Consider the following 25,658-nt stretch of genomic DNA (forward strand, 5'->3'; position numbering starts at 1 on the left):
TCACTACAGTAACTAGAAATCAAATGTCTTTGAAGAGTTAATGCAGTTTTTACAAGAGGCTAACTTTACACTTGGTAGCAGTTTTGGCACTACAAAGGACAGTCTCCAATGGAATCATTCATTTATGTAGAATTAAGAAAATCTTAACAGAAGAACAAAATGTGTGACTTAGGCCATCAGTCACCATTGGTTTGGGTTTAGACCCAAAGGAAAAAGAATATTCCTCTTTTAGCTCCAGTTCAAATACAGACAAAAGTGAATACCCTTACACTAATTTGGATCACAACTGCTCCAACTACATGTAACAAAAAATGGATTTTTGTTATTGTGACCACATGATGTGCTCCAACACTCCTGAGCTATGGAATTTCCCTGAAGCAGATGGGAAGCCATTCACTCTGGTGAGGGCATAACCCTCCTTAAGATTTAGACCTGACAGGAGAGCTGTGTCAGCACTAGTGAGAGAGAGCTGGTGGCCCTGGAGCAAAGTCCCTCTGCCAAGAGGACCATGAAGGAATTTCTTTGGGAATCTTGCAGGAAAAAAATTCTTCCAGGGTAAGTGGTAATTCAGACCATCAGAGACTTTCAGCTTCTGCTGAGGAAAAGAATTAAAACTCTAAATGAATCCAAAGGAATCTGACAACTGATTTAAAAAAAATGACCTAGAAAACAATGTCTATTTTGTCTCCATGTGTCTTTCTCTCCACTGAGTACAGAGTCAGGGTCTTTCCCTAGCCAGAGATGTAGAGTAGGACAGAGAATAAAATATTTATTAAACCATATATGTTAGAAATAATAAAAACCTTCCAACAATGCAATTAAACCCTCAATTAATAGGTGAGGAATCCAAGAGCCAGATAAGAAAAATAAATTGTCCAAGATCACTCTATCAGTTGTTGGCAGACCTAAAATTAGAACCCAGTTTTTAACTCCCAACCAATTCAGTATGGTAGTATTTTAGTGTTACTTTGTAAATGATTGCACATGTTTGCCATGGAAGCTGGTAACCTATTACACAGAAACACAAAATTTCAATTATGAATTTTTGAATTTTGCATCATAAATCATGGAAATTCACATTAAATGCATGTAAGAATATATAACACTATGCATCTACCAGAAGAGCTAAAATTAAAAATATAATACTGAGCATTGGGAAGGATTTGCAGCATCTCATTCCTATACACTGATGAGAATGTAAATTGATTCAGCCACTTTGTAAGACTGTCAGTATCTACTGAAGCTAGACATATAGCACTCTATGACCCAGAAATTCCACTCCAAGACATAAACCTAAGATAATAAAAATGTGGTCACACAGAAATTGGAACAAGAATGCTTATTCCAACTTTACTCTTAATGTCCAAAAACTCAAAACAGCCCAAGTGTCCATTTACAGTCACTGAATCAATATATTTTGTTACATTCATACAACAGAATACTACACAGCCATGAAAAAGCTGATTTGCTGCTAACATAACAATTTGGGTGGCTACCACAGACACAATGGTGAGTGAATGAAGCCAGACACAAAGACAACTAACTATCATTCCATTTATGTGATTTTCAAGAACAGGCAAAACCAATCAGTGATGATGGAAGTCAAAACAGTGGTTACTTCTTGGCAGGAAGAGGACTGAGAGGTGGGTAGATAATGGTATTGACTATGAAGGTAAATAGAGACACTTCCTTCATAGCAGAGACGTATGTGTGTGTGTGTCCATTTAACTACTTCCAAAGTATACACACTTATATACACCAAGGGTATCAATTGAGCTGTATACCTCAGTCTTGCACACTTTTCTCCATCATTGTATATATATTTATACCTCAATTAAAAGTCTGTGTCTAGGGAACTTATCCTGAAAAAAGCTTCTAAGTATGAATGGTTTATATTCTCACTGAACAGAAGGGTACGGTAAACTTTTCAAAGTATAGTGTTTGAAAAATTGGGGCTACTTAATGACATATTAAATGAATAGCTATTTATTTATGTCGCAGAAGCTGAAATGCATACACTACTTAAATGTGAGTTGTAATAACCCATTGAAGGGTTATAAAGTCATTCCTTAAAATATTCCATACTCTTTCATCGTTGTTTCTTGTATTCAGAAAACATAAATCTTGAGATGAGTAGTAATAGTTAAGATGAATAAGAAGAGCTGATTAAGAAAAGGATCAAACGATTCAGAGAATTGAGAGAAAAGACAGAATGGGCAGGTGATATATTGTTAGTATATTTTTACTGTGAGTCACAGCTTAAGCATGAAGAAAGGATAAAGAGATGGCTTAAAGAATCCAGGAAGAGAAAAACTGTAGGACACAGAGTAACTTCAGGGATTTTAGGGACCAAGATGGGAGACTTATCATCACTAATGCTACCATCTTTTCCCACCATGTCTCATAATTTTCTTAGGTACCTCTACGTGAAGAGAACTTGTCTACAGGTCTAGGGTCACTTTTTAAGAGTTCATTAACAAAGTCTAAAGTTTCAATTTTTCAAAAAGCCAAACACCTATTTTTCTCACGCCAAAGAGAAAAAAAATTTTTTTTCAAAGTCTTGCTCTACCTGTCAGAATCCTGAGGTTATATCAAAATAGGAAAGTATTAATTGTAAGCTAGAAAGCTTTGGAAATTTTCAAGGTCAAGAGCTATGCCTGTACTTTACTGTATCTCATTTTCTACCCTTTAAGCCATATAGTTAGTTAGCTCTAGTTTCCAATTTCCACTGAAGTCAGCTTAATGTTTGTCTGGATGTCTGATGCTACCAAGCTTAATTTCTGTTCTTCTGCAGCACCTGGACAGCACTTTGCTCAAATCATCTCCATAAATCATATTGACTGACTGACACACTGTTTCCTCTGCATATCAGAATATCTCAAAAGACTTCCTCTGAAAGAGTTCTGATGTTCCACAATGCATCATATAACTGGTATTACCAACCATAAATATATTTTTATTTGAAGCAAATTCTTCCGATAATGTTGCAGTTCCAAGGTCTTGAGAGGTTACTGAGTAACTTATTCCATGATTAGCCAATGTTTGGCAGTAATTCTTGCTATTTAGCCACCAGCTTATTTCTTTATAAAGTCCATAATCATTCTTACACTTGGAGTCCTCATCTCTGCTGTCCAGCAGGTCACATCAAGTGCATTTTACACAACTTGTCTAAACAACTCAGTTGTTTTTTTTATCAAATTTTTATAAGAGTTTTACTACCTGTGCCTGCATAATTTTGAGCTATCTTAAAGAAGTTTGCAGAAAATACTGCCATCAGAATTCCACCAGTGTATAGTAAAACAACTTCAATATTAAGAAGGGCTTAGAGACTGTCTAATTTGATTCTCCCCTCTTGAAGATAGCCCACTTACGACCCAGAGAAATTACATGACTTGTCTGAAGCCACATGGCTTACTGGCAAATAACAATAACACAACAATAAACACCAAGAAAGAGCCACCATTGGTTGGATACTTACCATGTGTCAAGTGCTATGGTAAATGCTATAGGTGAATGATCTCATCTAATCTTCACATCAAACCTATGAGGTAGGTTTTACTATACCCTGTCTGATGGTCAGAGTGTTCTTTCCACTGACCTGTAAGACCTCTTGTTAATGTTGATGAATGAATAATATCCTTAGTGTTGACATTAATCTTTTGCAAAAGTGAAATGATAGAATGCTAAGAACCGTAAATGTTTTATTTTGCCATTTTTAATGTCAGATGATATCCATATTACTTTTTAACTTTTATCATAATGTTATTTTGTTATTATCCTCTGACCATTGTGATTTGTTTTTCTATTTTATTCATAAATCTGTAACACAATCTTGGAAGCAAAAGCCAGTGGCTTTTATTAAGTAATTCTGAGATAATCACTGGTTGCATTTTTATTTTATGAAATCTGGCTAGTATATGTTAATCCATAGGTCTTTGCAGAATATGCAAAATGGTCTGTTTCATGAACTTGTGATATAAATGAGGTCATTTCTATTTTTAGCATTCAAATTAATCTCTAGAGCCATCACATTCCCATTAGCAGGAACTCAAGTATCTCTCTTGGGACTCCTCCAACTCCCTGAATATTTCAAGAACTCTAGAGAATTTCTAATTCCAAGGGGATCAGTTTTGCTTCATAGTGTGGGGAAAGAACTAGAAATCTCATCAATTCAATGGAAGAACGTTCCTCAGTCTGCTGCAAACACATGCAGATCCACACATTGGGATGTTAAATTCACCTGTTGCGATGATACCACTAGTGTCCTGGCAATACTTTCTCAGAGTCCAACGCGCTGGAAATTTATTTCCCAAGTGTTCCTTTATACCACTCTAAGCATAAATTCCGGTTCTGAAATCATTCCTACCATCTTGGAACTCAGCCCTGAAAGTAAGATCCGACTGTGTCAGTATGCTAGAGACAAGCGTGTCCCAAGCTTGGGATCCCAAAATGTTACAGTTCAAAAATAGGTAGACACCAGAGTCAAACTGCCTAAGGTAATCCCTGGCTCAACCACTTAAGAGCTGTGAGAACTTGGACAAGTCATTTCTCCTCCCTGCTTTCCCATGGGTAAGATATGTATCATAAAGTTGTTTTGAGATGATTCATGAAAGGCACAAAGAAAAATCCTTAATACAGCAATATTACTACTATTTGAATTATTTTTGTCTGAAAGCACACAGAGCATTGGGATAACTTACAAGCTTGAGACAAACTCCCCACTGCCTTTGTCCACCAGACCATGACCATAAAGGTCTTGGCTCTGAACTCAGTTACCACTCCAGACATCCCATGTGGTATAAACCCACTTAGGCACTCCTGGGGCATCTCTTCTACCTGTGACCCTCTGTTGTCTATTCATCTTAATCATCAAAGAAGATGGGCTAGGATTGAATCTCAAAAGGAAAATGGTATAGGTCTTGCTTCCCTTGCTCCCAAAAGGTTCCTTGGCCCCATAAACAATTTTTTCACCCCCTCCTCAGTGATGATCAGTATCTATTAAGTGAGTATCAGAGAGATGATTCTTACCAAAAAGGTCATCATGCTATACCCTTTTTCTGGGACAATAATCATACTCGCATTATACTATTAATTGAAGAGTCAACCTTAGAGAGACATTCTAGAGCCAAAAAAGGAACTCCTTCAAGGCAATTTTCTCTTCACACCAAGACAAAGACATGGCTGGTGGCTTTTATAAAACAGCCACGTGATTTTCTACAAGATAATTAAAGTTCTATCTAAATCATGTGCAGATGTCCCCATCTATTTCATACCTAATTACATAGGCTTGCTTTCTGATATAAGAACTCATGGGTGTGCCTAAAGGAAATGAGACTAGGAGCACAGTAGGATTTTAATGACAACAGACATCAAATCCATACTAATACAAGCATAACATGTGCTTCCTGAAATCAAAACATTTTCATGATGCTATTGCTAACTCAGAGAAGGATCGATTAAAATTTTCCGGGCTGACAAGCTTTCTGTAGAAGATGGGTCCCAAAAAGCTGTTTGCATAAGTTGCACTACTGGTAACCTAATTGCACCCAATGCAAACCTAAAACTCCCTCAACATCACACCTTTTACTCTGCCTGCATGTCTGAATAATGTACCTACACTGGGTCTGTGCATCCAGTAAATATTTAATCCACTCTATTCATTACATGCCTTTAATCTATCTTTATATCATATCCATTTACCGGTGAGTGTTCTTTGTTTGTGTTGTCTCTTTTAAATACAAGAGACCAAGGTTATAAGTCATACACTTCAGCATGCTCATACTAAGGACTAGAAAGTAAAGACATACTTCATTCTAGCCTCATAAAAAAATCATAAATTACAATATAAAAAAGGGCTAATAAGCAATAAGATTTTTGTTTTTTGAAGGACCAACAGGAAATAATATGTCATATTTTTTTCTTAAAAAAAGGAAAACAATGGTCAAATTAATAAAAATCATTCAAATTTATATAGAGGGTGCATGAGATGAGATCTTCTGCCCTAAGAATCTAGGGTTCTCTCATCTAGTTATTTGAGAAGTGATTGTTGTTGGTTTATAAAGTATATTGTGGTCAAGACATTACTTTTAAAGGAAAAACCACATGATACTTAAGTGTGAAAAGTAGATGTGCATTACTTACAGTGTTTGCTTATGACACAACAGAGCATCAACATTACTTTAATTGTCTTAGTAGCAATGCTGCTATGATGCCATCAAGAGAACCAGACTTTGGTTGTCCAAGTTCATGGATACCCTATTATAATGCCATTATGGCAGGAAAATGATTTTAGTGCAAGTTAATGGAAACCACATTACACTGGTAAGCTATTTCATTGTAAGTCTATGAAGACCACATTACGATGGTCAAACAATTTCCCTGTAAGTCTACGAAGACTGCATTAATAATGCCATTAGAAGAGCAAAACAATTTCAGATAAACTCTATGGGGACTCATTTCACTGTCAAGATGGTGGCAAAATGATTTCAGTATATGTTTATGGAGAACCCCTTACAATGCCATTATGACAGCATTACAATAGTAAAAAGAAATTATGGGGAGCCCATTATAAGCCCATTATAATTCCATTACATTGGTTAAAAGATTTCAAGAGTAGTTCTACAACAACACCACTACAGTGGTAACCATTAGGTCATAGAAAATATCAGACTCTGGTGTATGACACTTACAAGGAAGAACATGGTCTAAGTTTAGAAGGATCAGATTAATAACCAGGAAAGAAACAGGTCTATTAAGATAGTCTCACCTTACTGAGTTTATGTAACTTTAAGAGAACTTATTTACCTCTAGATTATCCAATCTATTATTGTGACTGGAGGTATTTGTGACTTAAATTAAAAATTTAATCTCTCTCTATGAGGTAAATTTTTATTGCCCCTAGTATGTTACCACCTAGTATATAGTGTGACTGGGGAATCTATCCTACCTGTGGACCTCTGTGGTCTAGCTGCCACAATCTATCAAAGAAGACAGAACTTTCAGTCCCAAGAGGGAAGTGGTGGAGGTCTTGATCTCTCTGTTCCCAAAAGGTTCATTGACTTCTATACAAATTTGCTCAACTCTTTCCAGGTTATCAGTGCCACCTATTAAGTGTGCATTCATTAACCAATTCATAGTTGGCTCATGTTGAAGATTTTGCTACTGCATCTGTCATTTAGTTTCATGAAGATGAATCTATAGTGTCATGACTACAGATTATATTCCCACCTTCATTCAGCTGGTGGATAAGCATGGGCTATAGATAAGAATATAAAGTATACAAGGAAGATTGCACATGGCTCAGTATGACAGACTAAACAATGTCCCCTGCAAATAATGTCCACATCCTTAACCCCTGGAACCTATGAATATTTACCTTACGTGGTAAAAGGGACTTCGCAGATACGGTTAAATTAAGAATGCTGAGAATAAAGAGATTAGCCTGGATTAACTGGGTGGTCCCAATAATATCACCACAGTCCTTATAGGAGAAAAGCAGGAAGGTCAAAGACACAGGAAGTGATGAAAAGGCAGAAGCACAGACTGGCGAGATGAGATCATGAGTGAAAGAACGTTGGTCATCTCTAGAAGGTAGAAAAGGCAAGAAATGGAATTTTTTTCCTGGATCCTCTAGAAGAAACTAGCCCTGTCAATACCTTAATTTTAACCCCATAAGACGCATTTCAGACTTCTTACCTCTAGAACTGTAAGAGAATAAATTTGTGTTGTTTTAAGCCACTAGATTTGTGGTAATTTGTAAAGCAGCAATAGGAAACTAATACAATCAGTAAAAATGGATTTTTCATCTGCAAGAAATAAGCAAACTTTAAAAAATCTGTTCTAACGACCAAGACTAAAATTATCACATTATGTTTAACTTTTACAATAGAATGTAATCATTCACTTTTTGATAATTTACTTATTTGTTTACATGTCTTTAGGTGCGGTTTAATATGTTTTAAAGATAACTATTTCATTTTTTTCTACCCTTATTCTACTGTTCCTCTTGATTCTAGTCCCTCAAATAATGTCCTGCAAATAAGACATCTGGAAAAAAGAAGAAATACCCAAAACTTTGAAAACATAAATAATAATACTGGCATCAAGAAATGTGAAGTTTAGATGAATAGTTTAAACTAAAGGTATCTCTAGAAATATCTCATTCTTTCTTTGAACATTTGTCCTTTCTTTCCTGGTAAGGGAGAAAATATATGCATATGGAGATGTTTCAGGGGCTATGAAACAGAAAAAAAAAAAAAAAAAAAAAAGGACAGGTAGTCACCCCAGCCCAGCCTGGAGTGAGGCTAGAGCAAAGTTGGCATGGTGTGCAAAAACAAACAGTGCTCAACAAAGGTCACTGCTCCTTCATGTTTCCCAGCATCCTCTGCAGCTGGGCTGGGACACAGAAGTGAGTTCTGGTAGATCTGTATGTGAGGAGAAGTGAGATGTCACTTCTCATTCAGAGCATTTAAGAACCAGTGTGTCTCCTACTCTTGTTGTTTGCTACAGTCAATTTCTGAGTCATGCGATGATAAGAGGACATGAAAAAATGGAAGAAACCTGGATCCTTGAGTTGCCAAATGAAAAAGAACCCTTTGCAAAACTGTGATGGATAATTTTTATTAAGATACAAAGATTTCAGAGTTTGTTTATTGTGGCAAGTACCATTAATTACCTTAATTAATAACATAGGGGAAACAAAAAGAAAGTTGAAAATTCCTTCCCAAAGTTATTATTATACATGGAATTAACTCCAGTTTTTCCAGAGGTCCTAGTGTCCTCTCCCAAAACAAAAGTTATATAGTTCTTAATTGCCACACTAACACAAGAGAAAAGGCAGTAAGAGATGATTCCTCAAAAAGATATATAGTATAAGAAGTTGAAATTCTTGAATAGCATTATTGTGGGGAGGATGTTACAAAGGAACATTTTATTATTGTTGTTAATTCTGTTTTCTTAAAAGAGACTTAGAGAAAGAGTCGAGATGAGAACAATTTTTAAGAGTTAGAAGAGCAAAGTAAGCTTGGAAGGACTGACCTCAAAGGCCCTGGCACAGAGAAGGGAGATGAATATAGTTGAACGACTGTGTGAGCTGACTGACACCAAAGCGACAAGTGTGCCAGTGGGAGGTTCATGTTAAGACACTTCAGTGAACTTTAGGCCCCAACAAAAAGATTTCACAAGTTATCGATATTCAAGGATATGTGGGTGGGCTTGAACGTCTGCCACTAAGTTCTCCCCAAGAGAACAGGCTTCAGGTGCACCTGGCGGTCAGCTGCAGCGCCCCTCGATCATGGTGCTGTTAATGCTGAGTCCATGCCTCCCCCTACCCAGGACTAAGCTTTTGGGGTACTTGAGCCTGGTTGTTCATACTCAATGCTGGGCTCTAGTGAGCTGCCTTTGTTAGGGGACTCCTCATTGCCTGGCTGAAAGCTTCTCAGAACTGCAACAAATCTGAACCGTTTCCTACTCAGTTCTCCGTTCTTCCCATTCTTCTTTCATGAATGTCAGATGAGCACTGTGCCAGGATGCAGATCTGCCCTCTTCCACTTCCCACCCCTTCGATCTCCACAGATTTACTACAGCTTGTCAGACAATATTTCCTGAAAGAGCTGAACTGACACTGGTGACACTGGAAGTTAGGACCGAGGGCTGGCTCCCTCCCCACCCAGAAAGCAGTGAAGAAACCAGCTTGGGTGCAATCAGGAGAATGGTTAGTCCCTGGCACAACATGAATGCTACTTTTTTCAATATCATTGTTTAAAATCCAAAATGTATGTATGTATGTATGTATGTATGTATGTATGTATGTATTCATTTGTTAGTTTATTTGTATATTTATTTTCTTATTGCCCTATTCATGCGTTTTGTCTGGCTGTTGGGCAATCCAGATATGCCGTGGGCCAGTGAAGACTGAAATGGCATCAGTGAGGTACGGTAAAGTTTTAGCATCAACACTTTCACGCTTAACCTCCTTTTCCATATTCATTTTAGCCCAAAGCATAGAAATCAGGCTTCCTCACACCCCCATCGCAAAGATACTTAGTAGATCATTTCATGCAAGTAAATCATCACACACACGTATGTACAGTGTATACAAATCTCTCTTCAACCTTCGAGTTTTACATCTTTCTCACATAGATCTTAGGAGACAGTTTAAAGAATTAGTCTCACGATCCTCTCATATACAAGGGGAGCAGAACAGGTTGGCATACGGATCAATAAAGATGTCCTGGGTGTCCTTACTTGTAACAAGTTCTGAACTTACAAGCAGGTGAAGTATAGCCCTGTTTCTCATACAAGAGTCTCTCCCTGGCCTCCTAGGTTGTATATAACTGCAATACATAGTTAATCAAAAGATTTGCAAGAAGTGTTGTGGAGCATGACCAAGTGGCAGCATGGGGGTTAGGGAATGCGAGAAGGTAAGAAAGGTATAGAACATTTGCCTTTGGACAGAATGTATTACTGGGTTTAGAATTCTGTGTGAAAAGTCCCCACGTACAAGAGCTCAACAGATATAAAGCATTTGTGTTATTTGTGTTTAGAGTAAGCACTCAATAAATGTTGATTGTTCCTCAACAAAATTAATAAAAGTAACATTACATTCAATGCCATGAGTGTGCTAAAACTGTTCCTTTAAAAAAAATCCATAAAGAAACTGGTAGGAGAAAAATGAAATGACAAAATAAATGCTATTAAATGGAGGTGGCCAAAAATTACTAAAAGATAGATTGAAAGATTATATTGAGCCTGTCATGTAAATCAATGTGCCTAAAGTCAAAGTGTGGAAATGTTCAGTATCATTGATATGGGACTATTAAAAGTAACGTAGTAATGATTCAGGATTGTTTAGACTTCTAACCAAACTTGATCCAACATAGGTTATAGCCAATCTGTGTTAAAAAACAGACTCATCCTGAGAATTCAGTAAGACTGAAGGCACATTTCCTACAAGGATTTATTAATGGTTCTCTTGATAATACATATAGTTAGAAGAATAAAATTATGTTAGCATAAAGCAGAAAAGCAGGAAAGGAAATCAAAACACCCCTTTGGCAATAGAGTAAGTCAGATTTGAGGATGTCACTACAAATACTCAAGATAAATTTTTCCTCAATTCTATTAATATCAAAAAAATAAGGAACCATACAGTATTTATGCACCCCACCTCCCAAATTTTCCTAAAGAATATTGGCTATTTATGGTTTGATGAAGTCTGAAAGTAACTGTTTTAATCTTTTTCCTTCTAGTATTAGCAACTATGTTCAATTTCAGAGATATTTCATCCTTATGTTTCTAATTCATTTGCAATGAAAATGATTTAAAAAGTAACTTTTGAAGTTTTTACAATTTTTCTCTGTGAAGAAAGGGAGGTCATGCTTTGCCAAGAAGGTATGAACTTGAATATTCAAAAGTTTAAGTTCGGTTTAGAATTTCAACCATAAAAACAACCACTGGGTTCTCAACTCAGGAGTAAGTTCTCAAATTTTTTTTCTTACCTACTAAACTTCCCAGGGTCATGATAGGAATCTTAACCAATGAATTCTATCCTCTCTAAAGGTGAAACAACGGTTGGATTTTGTGAAGCTGGGAACTTATGTTCTACGTAAATCCGCCTCTAATCTTGAGGGCATGAGAGGTGGCAGGATTGCTCTTCTGAGAAATAAGTTGGGCACAAAAATGTAGTCTCTTGGAACCTACTGGTACCACCTGTACATTCTCTTGTGTCCTCACAGAAATTAAGATCTAAGTTCAGACTGGCATTCCCAAGACACATGGACTTGCAGTGATGCATCCTGGGAAGCCAACTCTGCCCTAAGCAGTTGAGATTCTACAGAAAGTTATCAAAAGTTAGATCCAGGTACACTTTGTACAAGTCACATGAGCTTTAACTTAGGCTGTATAAATAAAAGTGAGACTCAAAGTGAATCTCCAAAGAGTTTCTGACTGCTTTTTTTTTTTTTTTTAATCAGAAAAACCATTAGGCCATTTCTGAGGAATGGTGGGATGGACTTCTGACTTCAAGATGGCCCTGGTCCAGAGCTGAGCTATACCAGGAGAGCTCTCAGGGATCTGCATCTTGCCCTTCTGCATGGCCTGTATTTCTCTGATTTTTCCAGGGTAGCAGAAGGCACAGAAATGGCCTGTTGCCCTGGAAACTGCTCAGTGGCATGCCACGGGACTTCACTGGCCTGTGTGAGGAGGCAGACGAGCCTTACTTGACTGTTGTCATTATTAAATGCAGGAGGAGAAAATAGTAACAGTTAAGTGCTTCACAAAACGTCCTACTGTTCATACCCACTCCTGCCCTCCCAGTTGCCTTTAAGGGCCAGGGCTGGGACAAAGTCTATTTTTATTTTCTACATAGCAACAACCATCAGTGACAACTAGACAGGGCAAAGAATATGGTCGAAAGGACACTGGATTGAAAGTCATAAGATTTGGTTTTAGCCACAAACCAACTTTGCGACCTTTAGTAAGTCACATAAATTAAGCAGCTCTCAGTATTCTCATTTGAAAAAAATAATGACCTAGTGATCCTTTGGTTTTCTTATGCCTGTACAAAAGTACAGTCTGTGTTTCTAAGTGGTGGTACAAGGGTTGGTAGGAATTACAGAATGTCCTTTACTAATACATAGATTATTTTCAGGAAAAGGTTAGGCTGTATTAGTGTCATGTTGCAATTAAAATTTCATCCAATTTCCCAGCATTTTAATTCCATGAGAGGATGGGATCGTGCTCCTGAGTATAGAGGAGCTAGCTAGGTAGGTCAGTCTGGAAAAATATACAGGTTATATTTGACAGTGGCTATAAGTGACAGGGAAATAAAGTCCGGTAGGTTTATCTCATGTCATACTTGAAAGATCATTTGTGCACTTGTGCATTTATGCTTAAAAGAGCTGACTCAGGAATGCTGTGACAGCTTTTAACTTAGAATTCTCGTATTTTTCTGGATTTATGTCTCCTTCTTAATGGTATTTTAATGCAGTTTTTGTGTTCAATTATAATAGTGTTGCTAAATACAGTAGGTCTGATTCCACAGAAGAAGAATAGTTTTTTCAAAATCAGCATTTTCCTGCTGATTTGCCAGCTGTTTCAATAAATACCCATCTCCCAACTTCAAATGAGTATATTGCACTCTTACTAAATATAAATGCCATCCACAGCTACTGGCTTTTGAGTTCTCTGTAAAATCAAACACAAAATCTGTACTATGAGGGACCCCTCTCTCAACCATGTGCAGGTGATTTTGCTGACTCAGGTGTCCTAAAGAATAATAAATGATTATTTTTCCAGTCATTTCTTCCCTATGTAAAAGTCTCATTATGAGCAAGGAAATTAGCACCTCCTCTTCTAGTTTTGCCATCTCTATTATTTCTATCTCTAAACCACACAGAATGATTAGTCAGGGCAATTTAAATTTATAATAATAATACCACATCTATTTCAGTACCTGTTCTACCAAAAACACTTTTGACTTGCTCGGTGGGACAGGATCAAATATGCATTCAGCTCCAAGCATAAATTTCTACTTTTGGACACAGGAGAGCAATAAGATGTACTGATTAGGTGTAGGGAACAGGCATCGTTAAAAATGAACAAAAATAGTAGCACATAGTATCTTCAATATAACTTTAGTAATTTTACACATTAATATTGTAATAACCCTGGCTAAGGATCAGGGAGACCATCAGACTACATTTTTAGCTTTACATTGTTTTTCTCACAGTCCTCAATGAATTGTAAGTGTGCCTTTTTCTTACTTTTAATCAGCATTACAAGCAATACAAGCAATTAAGCCTTTCAATACCTCTTAACAATAGTAAAAAGGCAGCTACAGTAATTGCAGTAAGCATATTTGTTGGTGTTTGTATTTAGAAAAATACTAGTTGGTCTTTTATTTGACAGAAACTAAAGCTGGGGAATTGTTACAGAAACAAATGCAATTCAAAAGCAGAGTCACTTCACTCAAAAAAATTTTTTATGCAGGTCTATGCTTTTGAATAAACATTTCCATCCAACAGACCAGTCAGGTTAATCAAAGGAAAGCACAAATCGCTGGGTTCTTAGGTAGCAGCCCCTGCTGGTTGATCCTGGGATTGATAACAAGCTTCTATGGTAACTATGTCTCCACAACCACCAGGCTGACTACTTTCCAAACTATTTCTTCCCACACCTTCAGAAGATGAGAAAAAAAAAAAAAGTGAGGCCCTAAAGGTACTGAGACCAGTGGACCGCATTCTCAGACACGTGGGTGGTCAAAAGCAAACGGCCAGAAAACACTATTACTTGGTAACACGTTGTTTTCACAAAATGACATTAGTGGCCCACCCTGAATTCTTGATACACAGACTATCTACACATAAGAACCAAATTGAGGGGGCAAGTAAGCTGAATGCAAACAACCAGGTATTGACTAGATTTGGCCACTTTTGGTTGTTGGTTTTGTCAGAATAACTGGCCATTTAAATGAATTCAATCATTTTTAAAATCAGTTTGTGGATGCAGACACAGCCACAGTCTAACATAGTTGACATTCTTTTCCTTGCAGCTGGAATTAGAAATTAGACACTTTTTTAGACTCTCATCCATTCATAGCCCATTTTCTTTGCATACTTTATGGTTTTAGATTTCTAAAATAAATTTTATATGCAAAGTTTGATTTAAAATGTTTTAAGCCAATGTAATTGGAATTGTTTACAGTATTTTCTATGAGTTTTATCAGATGATCATCATACTTACATTAAATCATACACATTTGGAGACATTTTTGAAGTTTGGTATGAGCTTTACAGATAAAACTTCTAGTTTAGCATAACTTTTACACTTCATCTGGAAGTTTTGGTACTACAAATAAAATCTACAATTTGAAGAATAGCTGTCTGTCTGATTGTTACAAAAAACAACTGATTAGAGATTTTAAATGGCTCTACCTTTTAAACCATTTAGAATGCAAGTTTATTTATTTATTCTCCCTACTGAATATAAACTCTCAGAGGACAGGGACTTTGTCTGTATTTTTCATAGTTGTATGCTCAATGCCTGGAACAGTGACTGTCAGGAAGCATGCCCCCACTAAATATACATTATATTCAAGTATCTCACAAGTTTTTATTACATGGCACATTCTGGGTTCACCAAGCAAAATACATGCTTTTTGTAATAAAGGAGCTAACAGTAAAGAAAAACAAAGAGGTGATTACAATATATGATAAATACCCTGTTAAGTGTAAACCTGGAAAGGTGTGGGAGCACAGAGGAAAGGCCCTTAACCTAAGACTGGGGAATGAGGAAAAACTACCTGTAAGAAGTGATGTCTCAGCTAAGACTTTGAGGACGTACAAGAACTGACCAAATGAAGAAGCAACAGACCGATGGCTGGAGAACTGTGTCAGCAACTAAGTCTTCTAAGGTCACGGGAGCTCAGTTTTTAAAACATGGACTGTAATTTGAAGGGAACAAAATCACTAAAGTTTGTTTATAGGAACATGGCATTAAAGATAGAAGTTTTAGAAAGGTTATTAACTGTAGTATGGAGAATGGGTTGGAAGAACCACTGAAATAATCCAATCGGGAAATAACGCAGATCTAAAATAAGGCAGTGGCTTTGGAGTTGGAGAAACTTCAGTGGATTTGAGATATTTAAGAAGTAGTATGGAAAGAATTAAGAGACTTACAGGTTTAGGATGGGATAAAAATGCTGGTAGAGCTAAGAATGATTCTTAGCATATGGGCTGGAAGACTCAATGGATGAAGGTGCCATGCAATGAGATTAAAATACAGGACAAGGAGAAGTTTACAGGAAGTGGGTGCTTGGGGAGAATCATCAAGTTAATTTGAAGCATACTGAACTTGAGATGCCAGTGTCACACAGAAGTGGATGTATTCAGGAGAAAGTGAGACAGATGTGTGTGATGCTGAGCAGAGTGATGCAGGATGAGAGAAGGAACTTGGAAGTCATCAATATACAGATGGAAGTGAAGTCATAAGATGAGATCGTAAGAAGAGAGCCGAGGATGGAACCCAACAAATCAAGAATAACCAGAAAAAGAAAAACAGCCTAAACAAGAATTATTAAAAGGATAAGAAAACGTTCAGGGAAACAATGTGAGAAATTAGTTTTAAAGGGAATACACTTAGACTGTCAAAAGTGACATTAAAATCAGGTAAGATGAAGACAGAAAAAAAAGCATTGAAAATAAATACATTTTATCAGACTTGGCAATTAGGTGGTTATTGGTCAACCACACTGAAAAAGAATAGTGCAGCCAGTGGCCTGGAAAACAGAGAGGTTAGGAAGTAAAGGACAGACAGACTCCTTTTTATAGACAGGACTAGAGCATAAAAGAAATTCAGAAGCTTATAAGGCAAAAAAGATTTACAGAGCAGCATTTTAGTTTCATCTATGAATATTTATTTACTCATTTATTTGCTTCAATACTTGATAGACTTAAGAGAGTATAATTAATAGAGTAGGGTCGCTAAGTAGGTGTAAGTTGGTGGGAGCCAGGGCACAAAAGATGTTATTAGCACTGGATGGAAGAGAAGTAACATTTTCTGTGAGACCTTGGGGAAGGAATGAAGCATATGGGTACAGATAAACTGGCAGTGGGGTGGGGGTGCATTATGGATTCTATTTGATCTATGAATTTTGGCTGATGATGGGGTAGATGCCTAGGAAGCTAGGAACGTTTTGAAATAACTCCTGTATAGGATATGAGAGTCATTCTGGGAAGTATTTTGCAATACAGCAGCATAAATTTAATCTTATGCAACTTTAGGTATTCTTGCATTTTATATGTCTAGTGATTGCTTGTTAACATCTGCAATCAATGCTAACTTTGTCCAGACATTCTCTCTCTTGCAGCTCATTCCTAGCAGCCACCTGTGCAATGCTTCTGGGTTAGGAGATGGATGAAGAGATAGTGTAGAGGGAAAAATAGACTAGTATTGAGCTGACCCTTGTTTTGAGAACTGCTTTTCCATTGTTTGCTGGGTCAATCTGCTACCACCAGTCTGAGCCTAAATTTCTCATTGATAGTAGAAATGATAATCTCCGAAGCTCCAGTTTTACAGGGGGATTAGAAGGGTCAAAAAGGATCATGCATTTAAAATTCCCACACAGACATGAACTATTCTCTTACAGCATACAGTGTATATTATGGCAGAAACACCTAGATCCAGAAACAGTTGGTTCATCTATGGCCACGCAATTGATTCATTAGAATGTATCAGAGCCTAATCAAAAATACTCACTCTGGATGAATAATTCTGTATTTCTGTGCAAAATACATTTCCAAATTCTTTAAAATGCAAAATATTTTCAAAAACATCTAAAATTTATGCCAGAATACGTTCAGAAAACACAGCCAATTGTCTAAAAACCTTGAATTTTATCATTTTTGATTTACTACTAGATGTAATGCAGTCTTTACAATTGATGTAGCAATAATTAGTTATACTTAGAGTATATTACTCAGAGTAATATATATTAATAATGAATATATAATAAATATATATTTTAAAGACATGAGTAGAATGATTGGAGCACAGAGGTCAGAGGAGTGGAAAGAGGTAGGAAAAACAAGGAAAAAAGATACACGATACTAGACATTCAGCAATTGCTACTACCTTGTTGGAAATACTAGATGTACTCAGATGTTAGATTTAAATATATTCACAAATTTGTTAAATATAACAGTAAAAATATTTAGAATTAGATATTAAGTACTTCCTGGACATCTGTAAGTTCCTTACCTGTATGTCCCCTAGAGAACAACGAGCCAACAACTAAATCCCTATATGCTCTGATCACCTTCCTCCTCACATCAGACTTTTCTCTTCTTACAAAGCCTTTGCAGGAACTGATATAATATTCAATTTGGACACTTAGTATTTGCTAAAAATCTCTGATTTCTTCACTATTATCTAATCAGTCATAAATTTTGCCATTTGTACACTTTGAAATCTATTTTTTTAGCTTCAAAAATATGACTCTCATTTTCTTTTACCTAGACAGTAAAAATTTCAATTTATTTGGCAAATATTAATTGAATATCTATCATGTATCAGGCACTGCTCTTAATGCTGGGAAATAAAGATGAAAATCCTTGTGTTTCTTGAGTTTAATTTCCAGTGAGAGGAGATAGAGAATAAAAATAAATATAATAAATAAATAAATTGTATAAATGTTAAAAGATGATAAATGCTACCAGATCCCATCATTTTGATCTGTCACCTGCTACTTCTCTGGATTTAACTTTCTAACTAAGTTTTACTATATCAAGTACCTACTGTCTTCAAGCTTAGATTTCTCAGCATGGCCCTTAAAACTGCACATGAATGGACTCTGCTCAAATATCAAGCTTCATCTCTCTCCATCTTTTGGCATATCATGTTTCATTTTTAGAAAATCATTTACAGTTCCCAGCGAGGAGGTCAAGATGGTGGAGTACAAGGAGCTGGAGCTCACCTCCCCTCATGAAGACACCAAAATCACAACTAATTGCAGCACAACCATCAATAAAAAAGACTGGAACCTACCAGAAAAGATCTTCCATCACTAAAGACGTAAGGAAAGACCCACAATGAGACAGTAGTAGGGGTGCACTTGCAATATAATCAAATCCTGTTATCATCCAGGTGGGTGACCCACAAACTGGAGAATAATTATATTGCACAGGTTCTCCCACAGGAGTGAGAGTTCTCCAGCCCGGGGTCCAACACCAGCAAGTGGAGCCTCCAGAGTATTTGGTTCTGAAGGCCAGCAGGACTTAACTGCAGGAGCCTCACAGGATTTGTGGAACAGAGGTACACACAAAATCTCACACTCACTGAGACTAAGGGCAAAAGCAGAAATTTCATAGGATCCTGGGCCATACCTACCTGCTGGTCTTACAGGGCCTCCCAGAGAGGTGGGGTTGACTGTGGATCACCCTGGGAACACAGACACAGTGGTGGGTATATCTGGGAGTATTCATCTGCATAGACTCTCCTGGAGGGTGACATCTTACTTGGGTCATTAACACCAAGACCTGGCCCCACCCAATAGACTGTAGGATCCAGTGTTGGGGGATGCCTCAGGCCAAACAACTAACTGGGTGGGGATACATACCCACCCATCAGAGACAGGCTGCCTAAAGACTTCCTGAGCCCACAGCCACCTCTACACGCCCCTATACACAGTGCTGCATACCAGAAGGCCAAGATTCAGCTCCACCTACCAGTGGGCAGGTACCTGCCCCACCCACCAGGTAGTCTACACAAGCCTCTAGACTAGTCACGTCCACCAGGGGCAGACACCAGAAGCAAGAATGCTAAGATCCTGCAGCCTGCAGAATGAGTCCACAAACACAGGCCAGGCCCCACCCCAAGATCAGCTGCCACTAGGCCCTTGGGTGATGAGAGAAGAGCGCACTGCTGGGACATATAAGACATCTCCTACAAAGGATCATTTCTCCAAGTTCAAGAAACGTAACAAACATACTACATACATAAAAATACAAGTATAAATTTAGACAAAATGAGGCAGCAGATGAATATGTTCCAGACAAAGGAACAAGATAAAATCCCAGAAGAACTAAGTGACATGGAGATAGACAAAGAATTCAGAGTAATGATCATAAAGATGATTAAAGAACTTGGGAAGAGAATGAATGCACAGAGTGAGAAGTTAGAAGTTTTTAACAAAGAGAAAATAAAAGAACAATAGAACAGAGTTGAAGAATACAATAAGTGAAATAAAAAATACATTAGAAGAAATCAACAATAGACTAAATGAGGCAGAAGAATGGGTCAGTGAGCCGGAAGACAAAGTAGTGGAAATCACTATCGCTGAAAAGAAAAACAGTAAATAAAAATGAAATGAGGACAGTTTAAGAGACTTCTGGAACAACATCAAGTGCACTAATATTCAAGTTGTAGGGGCCGCAGAAGGAGAAAAGAGAGAGAAAGGGCCTGAATCTGAAGAGATAACAGTTGAAAACTTTCATAACCCTGGAAAGGAAATAGTCACACAAGTCCAGAAAGTACACAGTCCCATACAAGATTAACGCTAAGAGGAATACACCAAGGTATACTGTGATTAAAATAACAAAACTTAAAGATAAAGAAAGAATATTAAAAGCAATGAGGGAAAAGCAGTAGACAACAACAAGGGAACTCCATAAGACTATCAGCTGATTTTTCAGCAGAAACTCCATAAGCCAGAAGGGAGCGGCATAATATATTTAAAGTGAAAAAAGGGAAATACCTACACTAAGAATACTCTACCCAGCAAGGCTCTCATTTAGATTTGATGGAGAAATAAAAAGCTTTACAGACAAGCAAAAGCTAAAAGAATTCAGCACCACCAAACCAGCTTTAAAACAAATGCTAAAGGAACTTCTCTAGGCAGAGAAGAAAAGGTCACATCTAGAAATGAGAAAATTACAAAATGGAAAAGCTCATTGGTAAAGGCAAACATACAGTAAAGACAGGAAATCATCCACACACAAACTAGTAGTAGGATTAAAAGACAAATGTAGAAAAACATCTGCATCCACAATAAGCTGTTAAGGAATACACAAAACTATTACATGTAAAATATGACATTAAAAACAATAATTGTGCAGGTAGGATTCTTTTAATACATCATGATCAAGTGGAGTTTATCCCAGGGATGTGACGATTTTTCAGTATCTGCAAATCAATCAATATGATACACAACATTAACAAACTGAAGAATAAAAACCATATGATCATCTCAATAGATGCAGAAAAGCTTTTGATAAAATTCAACATCCATTTATGGTAAAAACTCTCCAGAAAGTGGGCATAGAGGGAACATACCTCAACATAGTATAAGTCATTTGTGATAAACCCACAGCTATCATCATACTCAAGAGTGAAAAGCTGAAAATATTTTCTCCAAGATCAGGAATAAAACAAAGATGCCTACATTTGCCACTTTTATTCAACACAGTTTTGGAAGTCCTAGCAACAGCAATCAGAGAAGAAAAAGAAATAAATGAATCCAAATTGGAAAAGAAGTAAAACTGTCACTGTTCACAGATGACATGGTACTTTACATAGAAAATCCTAATGATGCTACCAGAAAACTATCAGAGCCCATCAATGAATTTGGTAAAGTTTCAGGATACAAAGTTAATACACAAAAATCTGTTGCATTTCTATAACATTAACAATAAAATACCAGAAAAAGAAATTAAGGAAACAATTCTATTTACCATTGCATGAAAAAGAATAAGATACTTAGGAATAAACCTACTTAAGGAGGCAAAAGACTTGTACTCCAAAAACCATAAGATGCTGATGAAGGAAATAGAAGATGACACAAAGAGATGGAAAGATATACCCTATTCTTGTATTGGAACAATTAATATTATTAAAAATGATTGTACTACCTAAGACAATCTACAAATTTCAATGCAATCCCTAATTTTTTCAATTGAAATTCAAATTTCAATCCCTAATCCCAATTATTAATGACATTTTCACAGAACTGGAACAAAAAATTTTTTTTAATTTTTATGGAAACACAAAAGACCCCCAAAGAGCCATGTTTACCATCTTAAGAACAGAGCTGGAGGAATCACGCTCCATGACTTCAGACTATACTACAAAGCTACAGTAATCAAAATAGTATGATACTAGCACAAAAGCAGACAAAGATTAATGGAACAGGATAGAAAGTCCAGAAATAAACACATGTACTTACGGTCAACTAATCTAAGACAAAGGAGGCAAGAATATACAATGGAGAAAAGACAATCTCTTCAATAAGTGGTGTTGGGAAAGCTGGACAGCTACATGTAACAGAATAAAATCAGAACATTCTCTAACACCAAATACAAAAATAAATTCAGAGTGGATTAAAGACCTAAGTGTAAGACCAGATACTATAAAACTCCTAGAGGAAAACATAGGCAGGACACTGTTTGAAATATATCACAGGAATATTTTTTTTTTTGGATTCATCTCCTAGAGTAATGTAAACAAAAGCAAAAATAAATAAGTGAGACCTAGTTTAACTTAGAAGTTTTCGCACAGCAAAGGAAACCATAAACAAAATCAAAAGGCAATCTATGGAGTGGGAGAAAATATTTGCAAATGACACAATTGAAAAGGAATTAATTTCCAAAATGTACAGACAGCTCATACAGCTTAATAAAAACAACTAAACAAAAACAAACAAAAAAACAACCCAATCAAAAAATGGGCAGAAGACCTAAATAGGTATTTCTTCAAAGAAGACACATAGATGGTCAACAGGCACATAAAAAGATGCTCCACACTGCTAATTATTAGATAAATGCAAATCATAATTACAATGAGGTATTACTTCACATGGTTCAGAATGGCCATCATTAAAAAGCCTACAAATCATCATTGCTGGAAAGGGTGTGGAGAAAGGGAATCCTCCTCCACTCTTGGTGGGAATATAAATTGGTGTAGTTGCAAACGGAGAATGGTATAGAGGTTCCTTAAAAAACACTAAAAATAGAGTTATCACACGACTCAACAATCCCACTCCATATATCTGGAGAAAACTCTAATTTGAAAAGATACATGCACCCTAGTGTTCACAGCAGCAATATTTACAATAGCCAAGACATGGAAGTAAGCTAAATGTCCATCAACAGATGAATGGATAAAGAAGAAATTTTATACACATACACCATATCATTTTATATATATAAAAACACACACATATACACACACAATGGAATACTGCTTAGCCACGAAAAAGAATGAAATAATGCCAATTTGCAGCAACATGGATGGACCTACAGATTGTCATATTAAGTAAATTAAGTCAGACAGAGAGAGACAATATCATATGATATCACTTATATGTGGAATCTAAAAACATGATACAAATGAACTTATTTACAAACCAGAAATTGGCTCACAGACATAGAAAACATATTAGGGTTACCAAAGGGGAAGGGGCAGGGGGGGATAAATTAGGAGCTTGGGATGAACATAAACACACTATTATATATAACATAAATAAACAAGAAGGACTGACCATTTAGCACAGGAAACTATATTCAGTATCTTTAATAGCCTAAATGGAAAAGAACCTGAAAAAATGTGTGTATGTGTATGTATATATATATGTGTGTGTGTATATATATATACACATATATATATAAAACTGAGTCACTTTGCTGTATATACCTGAAACTAACACAAAATTGTAAATCAATGATACTTCAACAAAAATTTAAAAATAAAATAAAATAATTCAAAATTAAAAAGGTTAAAAAAAAATTTACCATTCCCAAAGTTCACCAGAACATTTTATACCTCTTGCCTATGCTGTTTCACCCACTTAGATTTTAACATTTCTCTCAGCCAATTTTTTGGGTGAACACACTACCAGATTTAAAGACTCAGTTCACGGCATCTACTCTCTGAAGCCTTTCTGGTACACAGGTGACAAGGGAGATTGGAGATATCACTATGCCTCATGTCTCTCAATGCCATCCCATGCCTACTTCTATCATTCCAGTTATGATACTATATTGAATTTTTTGTTACAAACTGCCTCCTTACTGTAGTTATTAGGCTGCTTGAATGGAGCAACCATCTTTGTGTTGCCAGTATCTAATAAAGTACTTGTCATAATATATGTACTAGAAAAAAATATTTGCTAAATGAAAAAATGAATATTGAAGAGTTTAAAATGATGACAACTAGGGCTTATGTCAATGAAAAATCAATCTCTAAAAATTATCCAGATTGTCTCATAGAATATAATAGTCATAGCTAACCATTGATGATTGCTTTTTATACGATAGGCACTGTCTTGAATACTTCATATGTATTTTTCTATTTAATGCTCACAAGAACCACAGGAAGTGGTGTCACTATTATTCTTATTTATGGGTGACGAAAGCGAGACACTGGGAAGTTAAGCAATGCCCTACAGTCTGACATCAGGACCCAAGCTCTGCCTCCTTACATTGTACTTTCTTCCCCTACACAATTACCCTTTATATTTATTCATGGATGTTCCCCCAAAATTAAAGATGATGACTAAAATTAAACTTAAAGTTGATGATAATTAAAACTGAAGGTGAAGGAGAAATGGGTGAATGTGGTCAAATGTAAAACTTTCAGTTAAAAAAAAAATAATCCATGGGGACATAATGTACAGGATTGTGACTATAGTTAACAATACAGTACTGTATATTCGAATGCAGCTAATAGAATAGATCTTAAAACTTCCTATCATAAGGAAAAAAAAATGTGTAATTATGTGTGGTAATGGATGCTAACTAGACTTATCATGGTGATCATTTCACAACACATACAGCTGTCCATCAGTATCTGCAGGAGACTGGTTCCAGGATCCCCTGCAAATACCAAAATCCTCTTCTGTAAAATGGTCTACTATTTGCATATAACCTATGCATACCTTCTGGTATACTTTAAATCATCTCGAGATTACTTGTAATACCTAATACAATGTAAATGCTTTGTAAATAGTTGTAAATACAATGTAAATGCTATGTAAATAGTTGCTGGCATGCAGCAAATTCAAGTTTTGCTTTCTGGAAATTTCTGGAATTTTTAACACTTTCAATCTAATATTGGTTGAATCTGTGGATGCAGAACCTGCTGATACAGAGGGCTGACTGTGTAACTGTGTGTATACAACCTTCAATTCCTTTCATTAAAACCCTTATGTTTATTTTAACATTTACATATGGTTTGTCTAGAGCTATTTGTTCTTTTCAAATCAGGATAGGTAAGTACTTTGACATCAGATAATTTTAAATAACACCAACTTTTTAAGAAAAGTACATATTTCTTATTACACAGAGACTGGTAGACATAAAACTATTACTGAATAAGAATATACTCATATGTTTGAATATGAAAGTACTTCACTGTATGGTTTCAAATATATAGAACTCTTTTCTTTAAATAGAATTAAGTAATTGCACTAAACACAAACCTGCTATCTTACATTTACACTTCTAATTGCAGAAGCTGGACACAGGCCTAATAACGTTTTGAAAAATCAAAACATCATATTTATGAAAAAATTCATTCAGCTTTTATACCTATTAATCCTTGCATGGGCCTAAGCTAGGCATAGTCCTGGACACAAGGAAAGAAAAACTTCCTTTGCATTATACTTTTTCTTACCATGGAAAGCCCTGAGCAGGACTGAAAAAAGTGTGAAGACTGTATTTGTCATTACTGTATTGTTCATTCTGTTCTCTTCTTGGGGATAGGACAGAGGCATAACTTTATAATAGGAGCATGTTAGGCACTGAAAAATTGCTGGTGAACACGATCTATAAATCAGAGGGGTCTTCGAGAGGACAGTGAAATCTAATCTAAAAACCAAGGCCTTTCATTCAAAAATAAAAGTGACAGTAGTGCAACAGAGAGAGGCAGGAAACCCATAGCATATTAACACAGACACAGATGCAAGAGACAGGCTCTGCTATGCTTGTTTTAAATATGGATCCTGGGAGAGTCCTGGTTGCACTGAATTTAGGAGAATATGAATACATAAAATGCATTCTGTTCCCCTCAAACTTAAATTCACTGCTTAGCATCTTTAATTGTTCTTATCATTGAAGACTGTATGTTTATTTTTAACACATGCACGTTTTGTCCCTTTCGATAAACCA

At 36.3% G+C, this 25,658-nt stretch overlaps 1 long non-coding RNA gene across 1 annotated transcript; it reads right to left on the reverse strand.

Moving 5' to 3' along the window:
- Positions 1-1,450: 1,450 nt before the first annotated feature.
- LOC116662233 lies at positions 1,451-20,978 on the reverse strand. Its single transcript, XR_004318252.1, has 3 exons — positions 20,631-20,978; positions 5,574-5,580; positions 1,451-1,460 (listed from the first exon to the last, which is right to left on the reverse strand). It is a non-coding gene; the product is annotated as an uncharacterized LOC116662233 (long non-coding RNA).
- Positions 20,979-25,658: the final 4,680 nt, after the last annotated feature.

Source organism: Camelus ferus, chromosome 3 (assembly GCF_009834535.1).
Source record: "Camelus ferus isolate YT-003-E chromosome 3, BCGSAC_Cfer_1.0, whole genome shotgun sequence".
Classification (NCBI taxonomy): Eukaryota; Metazoa; Chordata; class Mammalia; order Artiodactyla; family Camelidae; genus Camelus; species Camelus ferus.